Here is a 9,559-nt window from a genome sequence, read left to right on the forward strand (position 1 = left end):
CTGCAGTGCTGTTTACAAGAGCCAAGATCTATCCAAAGCTGAGCTACCCAGCAACAGAGGAGTGAGCAAAGAAATCATGGTCTCTGGGCTGGAGCGTTAGTACCATGGCCTGGCATTCGACCAATCTGGTTCAATCCACAGCACCGCATTTGGTCCCTGGAGCCCTGCTAGAAGTGTTCCCCTGAGTCCATGATCAGTAGTAAGCCCTAAGCAGCCTCAACTGTGCTGCCCCCCTCAAATCCTCCCAGAAAGAAATCAAGCAAGAAAGGAATTGTGGTAGCATGGTCCAATACACAATGGAATACTACTTTGCCATAAGAAAATATGAAATCATGTAGTTAGCTCCAGTGTGGGTGGAACTGGAGGGGGTGTCAATGTTAAATGAAGCTGATGAGAAGTGAAAGATAAATAAATACCGAATGATCACACTCATGTGTGGTATATATAGAAATAAAGCAAGAGAATAAGACAAACCCAACGAAAAACCCTGAAATAACCATGGACAGAACTGAGAACGGAACCTGTCAAAGAGGGGGAGGGGGCTGAGCAAGGAGGCCTTGGAATAATAGTAGAGAGAGACTGGCATAGGTGGTGGGTGTGGTACAGTACCAGCATAAGCATAAAGAATGTTACCATACATCATGACACTTCAGTTAACAAAGGCAAGCCCGTCTTCAAAGATGAAGCTTGGGGAAATAGATATCTTAGCCTCTACGGAGATTTGGATTCCATGAGGGTCAGTGGAGGTGCTGTAAGAATAGGAATGATGCCCAGGGCATCATCTCAGCACATCAGTGGCCTTGATCCAGAGACACAGCAGTGAATCCCGGAAGACAGCAGCTCTCCGGAGATCTCTCTGGACCCCATACTAAGCCAGTTCCACCGGGGCACCTCAGATGGAGCGGGTATACCTTCTCCAGCTGCTCCGGGTGAAACCCCGATGGCCAAGAGCTTCCAGAAGCAAAACCCAGGCACGCGGGTTCAGGGACTAAGACTCCAGGCCACATGGTGGCAGCAGAGACGGACCAACCCTTCCCATTTCCCCGCCCACTTGGGGTCCTGGCTGTCGTGTCCGTGGTCGGCCTCTAGGCACCATCTCAGCGCATCAATGGCCTTGGTCCAGAGACTCCCAAGGGAATCTCCAGATGGATTGGCTCCCCGCAGAGATGCCTCTGGGCCCCAACCATTGGCAGCTTCAGAGTTCCAGAAGTGTGCGGCCGCTTTTGTGGCCACGAGACCTCTCATGTGATTCACGATGGGCAATGGAAAATGGATTATCTGCCACCTGCCCCTGGCAGGTGGGCTTGAATGGTGGTGGGAAGATTCGAGGTGGTGGTGGTGGGAAGGTGGAATGGTGGTGGGATTGGTGTTGAAATGTTGAGTGTGATCAATTAATGTGAACAACCTTATGCAAATAAAATTTTAAAAAATAGGAATGACTAGTTTATCTAAATACCAAGCCCTTCGTTGGTCCTGATTCAGTGTCAGCCTTTACTCAGATGGACTTCTGCTCTCCTTCTAGAGATGTTTCTGGACAGGCTTCTTTCATGAGAGAAAGTTTTCTGGTGTTGGGGAGCCCCAGTAATAGTATGTCCAAGACACAGGCAGTCAGACAGATGGGGGACAGCAAATCTCGAGCCATCTCATGCATTTTCTGCCTGGTCAGACCACCTCTAGCCCCTCTTGGCATGATGAAACATTTATTCTGCATTCGATCACCTTGTCAGAGATGCCAGCTTTTGGCCGTCCCTCAGCTCTCCAAGGTGGAATCCTTATTTCGTCTTCATTTAGACCTTCAAACTTTTCTTCTTGGGTTTGAAAGAAGGAAGAGGGAAGCCTTTTTTATGAATCCTTTTTATGATGGGATGAACATGGAATGCCAGCTCTCAAGTCAACTAAATGTATGTCCTGTGACCTCGAATGAGCCTCTCTGGGCTAGGAAAGGCACCTGCCTCAAGCCTTCCTGCAGATATGATGTGCTGGGAGAAATGAGTTGAACACCGGTAGAGAAATTCACTACTTTCTTGCATCCAAAAATCCAGTACCTTTCTGGCTCTTAGTTCTCTGTTCAAGTGCATAATATGATGCTATGCATGTTGTAAGTACCCAATAGGTATTTTTCATCAGATGAATGCATGAATGAACTATCTTGAGAACTGTCACTGTCACTGTTATCACGTTGTTCATCCATTTGCTCAAGTGGGCGCTAGTAACGTCTCCATTTGTCCCTGTCGCATACTAGTGTAGTGCAATGGCGTACTGGGGGCTCTTTCAGGATAAGGGGAATGAGGACCATCATTGTTACTGTTTTTGGCATATTGAGTATGCCAAGGGTAGCTTGCCATGCTCTTCTGTGCGGGCGGGATACTCTCGGTAGCTTGCTGGACTCTCCGAGAGGGACAAAGGCTTTTGGGGAAACCTCTAATCGCCTTTCCAGGTGTTCCCAGTCTACCGAATGTACGTCTTGAGAAATGTTCATATAACACGAAAGCAAGAGACTGCTGTAATTTTAGAAAACCATGGCTGGAGCTGGGAAAATCCAACAGAATCACTATTCTTGGGTGCACCCCCCACCTCCCCCATCAGACCTGATGCCTGAGTCTGAGCCAAGACCCAGAACGTTGGCTCGAAGAGCAGTCCCGAGGGAAAAGCCATCCATCATCGAAGGTAATGGTGCATGGAAGGACTTGTCTGCCCTCTCCCTAGTTCAGTCTTCCTCAGACTCTGGGCCACTGGGAAAGAATCCGACTTTCCCAAGAGAAGAAGGACCAATTTTAGAACCGCTTTCTTCCTTTCCTTTTTTTGCTCTGAGCAAGCTGGGACCAGTACAGGACATTCCTCACTGGCCTTCTGCTAAGGTATTCCTGGGTCTTCTTGGCTTTCCCCTTAGGCAACCCCTTCTCCTCTTAAAGAAATCCTACGAGAACCAGGTACAAACCCTTGGGAGATGAACCAGAGAGTCATCTTCCACAACAGGCGAATGCCAAAGTGGGTCCAGCCAAGAATGCAGTTCACACAAAGCTTATATAGGTTAGATGCTGGACATTCCCATTCCGTGGGAACAATTTTATCATCTCCCATGCACGATGGTTGCTAACATGCAACATACAATGCTTGGTATAATCAGCGATTAATAATTCTGTTTTAAGTTCCACAGAGATGTTCACTAATTGTTTCTGTGACCCCGTTCTGTTGCTGCATGAGCAACCAAATCTGCCTAGCTCTTCTGCTCTGTTCCGGTCATAACTTCATGAATTATGACTTATTCTTCTTTGTTCACTTCCTGGGGGCTGGAGCGATAGCACCGCGGTAGGGCATTCGCTTTTCACGCGGCCGACCCGTGTTTGATTCTGGTGCCTGCTTGAACAAATCAACGAGCAACGGGATGGCATTGACAGTGACAGTCACTTCCTGGAATGGGTCACTCAGGGATTCTGCTTCTAGCTTCCCACTTCTCCTCCTAACTTTCCTGCTACATTTCTACTGTTACTCAGCCCTGCCAGCCAATAGCACAGTGGGTAGGGTGTTTGCCTTGCATGCAGCCGACCAGGGTTCAATTCCTCCGTCCCTCTCCGAGAGCCCGGCAAGCTACAGAGAGGATCCCGCCCACATGGCAGAGCCTGGAAAGCTCCCCATGGTGTATTCAATATGCCAAAAACAGTAACAATAAGTCTCAGAATGGAGACGTTACTGGTGCCCGCTCGAGCAAATCGATGAACAATGGAACGACAGTGCTATTCAGCCCTGGGGAGGTCCATGACCCTCAAAAGGTCACTGAGCAGAGTCTCTTGGCTTTCAGACCTATTATCATAGGCTGCGTACTGACCTTGCTCACTATCCCATTCCAAGGTCTGAGGGTGGGTGTGGGCAAGTTCTCTGCAGGCAAGGAGCGCTTAAGTGCCTTCTTATTCTCTCCCATCCCTACATGGGACCAGTAACAGGAGGTTAAGTTTTGAGCTTTGAAACTCAAGGTCGAGTATCTAGACCAGTCACCGCTGAGACCAGGGTTAGACATGTAGAATCTCTCTGTCCTCATGTAGAGTGCATGGGGACCTCCCCCCAGACCTACTCAACCCGAACCTGCCTGACTGCAAGACTGCCAGGGGAGGGGCTGGAGCGATAGCACAGCGGGGAGGGCGTTTGCCTTGCACACAGCCGAACCGGGTTCAATTCCCAGCATCCCATATGATTCCCTGAGCACCGCCAGGAGTAATTCCTGAGTGCAGAGCCAGGAGTAACCCCTGTGCATCGCTGGGTGTGACCTAAAAAGAAAAAAAAAAGATTTCTAGGGGACTGCAAGTCCCTGAAAGCCTGAGGCTGAGTACTGCCTTGACCTGGTCCGTCTTTGAGCAGCCCAGGGTCAGAAACTTTAGCCTTCACTGGTGTTAGCACAATCTGAGGCCCAGAACCCGACTGGCAGGGGTGGGGTCACGTGAGTGCTGACTCCACTGCGTGCTGAGTCATCACTCGGAGGCACACTCTTGTTGGACCAGCCTGGATTTCCTTCAGGCGCCCACGGTACAAGCTGCTGGGTCAGGAAACTCGGGTTCCGCTCTGGCCCAGACTCTGCCGGGACCAACGTTCTCTGCAGACCAAAGTGGCACTGGGCTAGCTGGACAGGAGTCCAGTCCCTTCTGGCCTTCTGACTTTTTCTCTCCTGCTTGGGAACAGAGCGATCAGGCACAGGGAAGAGAATTCTCATGAGGTCTTGTGCTGACGGTGTCATTTACAAAACCGTTGTGGCAGCTAGTGAGCCTGTTGCAGTTTGGAACCTTAGACTCAGAGTGGCGTGGAGTGTTTTATTATGAGCTCATCTGGGTCAGATTTTTTTGTGGTGTGTGTGTGTGTGTGCATGTGTGTGTGTGTGTGTGTGTGTGTGTGTGTGTGTGTGTGTGTGTGAAGGGAGGGAGTTCTCCCAAGCAGTGCTCGGGAAGCTGTAATTATCAGTCAACCAGGCCTGCAGTTCAGTGATGCAGGAGGCTGAGGATGCAGGGCTGCTCGGCTCCGAGGGGCTGGTGACGGATGACCTGGGCCACCCCAGATGTCCTCAGGAGCCTCCGGGACCCTTTGAAGCAGCGGCAGGGGGACCTGTGGCTCAGCATAGCTTTGCTTTTGTGTTTTCCAGGTGGAGATGATGGGGGGAGGGGCAGTGGCTCCAGTTTTCAAAGTGGGATTTTCCTCCACTGCGTGTGGGATGTACGTACTCTCAGACACCAAGATCCCTTCTTGGGGGCCGTTGGTTATTCTTAGCATTTCTCAAGGGGGTCATTGCCCACTCCGAAGAAAGACACACTCTTTCTTTCTCTCTCCCTTTCTTTCTTTCTTTCTTTCTTTCTTTCTTTCTTTCTTTCTTTCTTTCTTTCTTTCTTTCTTTCTTTCTTTCTTTCTTTCTTTCTTTCTTTCTCTCTCTCTCTTTCTCTCTTTCTTTCTTTCTTTCTTTCTTTCTTTCTTTCTTTCTTTCTTTCTTTCTTTCTTTCTTTCTTTCTTTCTTTCTTTCTTTCTTTCTTTCTTTCTTTCTTTCTTTCTTTACCTCCCTTCCCTCTCTCTCTATTTCTTTCTCTCTCTCTTTCTTTTAAAATAATTTTTATATTTTATAAATTAGTTCACAATATTTCATTACATTTAATATTCAAACACCAATCCCACCACCATTACACCTTCCCACCACCATATTTCGGATGTTTCCAAAAACCCAATCTCCTGCCCCAAACAGAACTGAAACAATATATTTTGTATTGTTTGCTATGAAAAACCGCTGGAAATGTTACAGATAAGTACCCTTAAAGGAAAAAGTGTGGAGACTGTTGTATTTCACCCAGGGGCCATTAAGCCCTTCTATAAGAGATCACGTACATGTTGTTAACAGTTAAGCCTTGTGCGCTTTTCATGTATGTATATCTGTAAAAGAAAATGTATATTTCCCTCTAAGATCAGTTGCCTTCTACTTTGAACCCTATCAAACATAGTGCGGTAATCTTGGAGTATGGGTAGGGTGCGAAGACACAATTTCTTGCCAGGACCTTGAGCCCAGGGATAGGGTTACTTGTTGTTGGTGTCTTTTTGTCTTGCTTCTTTGTTGGTGCTCAGAGTTACACCTGGTGGTGTTCTGGGGACCAGGTGGTGTTTCCCGTACAAACACACACTCCATAAAGCCATCTCCCCTGCTCCCACGAGGAAGGGTTGTGCAGCTACTCCTCTGTTTATTTGTTTGTTGGAGGAACACACCCAATGATGCTCAGGGCTTACTCCTGGTTCTGTGCTCAGGGATCATTCCTGACAGTGCTCAGGGGACCATATATGGTACAGGGATTGAACAGCAGTCGATTGTACGATTGTATGCAAGGCAGATGCCTTACTCACTAAAACTGTTGGTCCAGCCCCCATACAGATAGCTTTAAAAAAAAAATTCAAACTGAGGTTGTTGCCTTCTTCCAGTGAGACATATTTTTTGCAGTTTCTTTCTTTGTGCGGGTTCCAGCTCCGCACAAGATTCTCAGATTTGGGGCTGGAGGGATAGCACAGCGGGGAGGGCATTTGCCTTGCAGGAGGCCAACTCAGGTTCGATTCCCAGCATCCCATAGGGTCCCCTGAGCACTGCCAGAAGTCATTCCTGAGTGCATGAACCAGGAGTAAACCCTGAGCATCGCTGGGTGTGACCCAAAAGGCAAAAAAAAAAAAAAAGGATTCTCAGATTCCAGGGCTCCCCACAGGCTCCATCTATCCCTGCTGTGAAGAGTGGGTGAATGACTCTCTCCTGCTTGCCCGGGTGCATGCATTCGAGAGTGACACCTCTGCTGGTTGAGTGTCCCCTCGTCTCCTCTTCCAGCCCTTACTAGAGTAGGTAACAGAATCTTATCATTTCCAGTGCTCAATTCCAACATTATTTCAAACATCTGCTGATTTTTCTCTCTTGGGAGCCCAAATCCATTTTCATTAAAATAAAAAATAACTTATTTATTTATTTATTTTTGGGTCACACCCGGCGAAGCACAGGGTTTACTCCTGGCTCTGTACTCAGGAATTACTCCTGGCGGTATTTGGGGGACCTTATGGGATGCTGGGGATCGAACCTGGGTCAGCCGCTTGCAAGGCAAATGCCCTCCCTGCTGTGCTATCACTCCAGTCACAAAAATAACTGATTTGATGAAAAGTCCGAGAGAGTGTGAAATCTCTTTCTGCACCAAGAAGCGTGACTACCCTTCTAGACAGGAAAGGTAGACACTGGACTCATGAAGAGAACCGTGGATCGTTCTAGACTTTGCCATACCACTCTGCTGTTGCCACACCAAGACCTAGAGACGTGGGTCGTTCACTTGGTCTCTGTTTGCTTGGCTCTCCGGTAAGAGGGGACCGACGTCCTTTGGAAACTTTCCCTCTGACCCACTCCAGAGTGAGAACCTACGGGCCAAGGTAACGGGTCCGTTTCCCACTGCTCCCAGCCTCAGTGTCTGCCGAGGACTGAGCTGGTTCTGTCTGCTCGGACAGAAGGCGGAACTGGGAATGCGCCTGAGCTGGGGTGAGTTGAGTCTGCCTGGGGCAAGGACTCAGGGAAAGGGAGCATGTGTTCCAGGGGCACCCCTTGAGCGTGGGACGGGGCAGTTCTTATCCTTTCCAGAGCCTTCTACGTCGGGATCTGGTTCCCAGTATTCAATAGTGTTAGAAGAACTGAGCAGAAGTTTGAGTGTTGGCTTGTTGACACAGGAGGGAGAAATGAAGGTCATTGTAAGTAGGTCTGCAAATATATCTTTAAAAAATTATTTTATTTTAATAAAGTTGTTCACCATATTTGATTACATTTAATATTCAAACACCAACCCCACGGCCATGGCACCTTCCCACCACCATACTTCGAACGTTTCCACCCCAAACCCTGAACCCTGCCCCCCAAGCAGAACTGAAGTAATTTGGGTTTTTTTTGCTTTTTGGGTCACACCTGGCAATGCACAGTGGTTACTCCTGGCTTATGCACTCAGGAATTACTCCTGGCGGTGCTCAGGGGACCATATAGGATGCTGGGAGTCAAACCCGGGTCATCCACGTGTAAGGCAAACGGCCTCCCCACTGTGCTATTGTTCCAGCCCCGAAATAATTTATTTTGTATTGCTTGTTATGAATAATCCACTAAAGTGATCCCAAAAAAGGTTTCTTAGAGGAAAGTGTGTGAAGATATTTCACCCAGGAGTCATTAAGCCCTTCTTATAAGAGACTAGTAACGTGTTGTTAAAGGTTGAACCTTGTGTACTTGTGTATATATATATATACATATATATTCATATATATATGAATATCAATCAATCAATCACAATATCCCGTTAATCACTGATTTCTCGGGCGGGCTCAGTAACATCTCATTTCGTCCTTTCCCTGAGATCTTAGAAGTCTATTTCAACTGGGCCCTCCTAACAATGTTGCACTGGGGGCTCTTCAGGGTCAGGGGAATGGGATCCAGCTTGTTACTGGATTTAGCATATGAATACACCATAGGGAGCTTGCAAGGCTGTCCCCATGGGGGCAGGAAACTCTCAGAAGATTGCCAGTTTCTCCTAGAGGGAGAAGTAGGCTAAAGATATTGTGCGGCCACTTGCTTCTGAGAGCTTGCTTTTAAGTCTCTCTCTGGATGTTGGCCGTTGATGGGATTCCACACACCTGGGTTCCTCTGCCAGTATCTTCATGCATGAGGCCTGTCCGAACGTGTGGAGAGGGGCCTCGAGCATGGCTGTAGCTAGGTTCCGGTGGTCTTCGGCCGCCGGGAGCTCTGCTCAGGGTGGGGAGGGAAGCTGGAGCCCATCCCCTCTGAGGGGCCCCGGGGAAGACAGCCAGGCGTGCGGGCAAGAGACTCTCTGCATTATACATTATATATGCATATATATATTTCCCCGTAAGATTTATTGCTTTCTAATTTAAACCCCATCAAATATGGTGTGCTACTCTTGGTACATGAGTGGTATAAAGTATGAGATGTTGCACGGCCTCGACTGCAGCCACGGGGTCCAGGATGAGAGTCACTCATGGACGAGCTGAGCATGGCGGTGGTGGTTGAGTTCTGGGGCGTTCCAGCTGCCGGGGCTGGCTCCATTGGGAGTGGGCGGGGAACTGACCCTGCCCCATTCCGGGTTGCCCCGAATGAACCAGCCTGGTGCGGAATCGGGAGGCCTGTGTGTGGCACATCTGCAAATATACCTTCATTCAAAATCACACCAAGCATCTAATTTAAGCAAAAAATAAAGATAGTTGAACTGATGGGGATTAGGGTTGGATTAATAGGAGCTCAGGAGATTCTTGCTGAGTGGGCAAGGGGGAGAACGCGCTCTGTGAAGCTTGCAGAAATGAAGGAATCCAGGAATCCAGGCCCTACTGTTTTTGTTTTTGTTTTGTTTTGCTTTTTGGGTCACATCCAGCCATGCACAGGGGTTCCTCCTGGCTCTGCACTCAGGAATTACTCCTGGCGGTGCTCAGGGGACCCTATGGGATGCTGGGAATCGAACCCGGGTCGGCCACATGCAAGATAAAGGTTCTATCTGCTGTACTATCGCTCCAGCCCCTGGGACTTACTGTTTTA

This window comes from Sorex araneus, chromosome 6 (genome assembly GCF_027595985.1).
Source record: "Sorex araneus isolate mSorAra2 chromosome 6, mSorAra2.pri, whole genome shotgun sequence".
In the NCBI taxonomy this organism is placed as follows: Eukaryota; Metazoa; Chordata; class Mammalia; order Eulipotyphla; family Soricidae; genus Sorex; species Sorex araneus.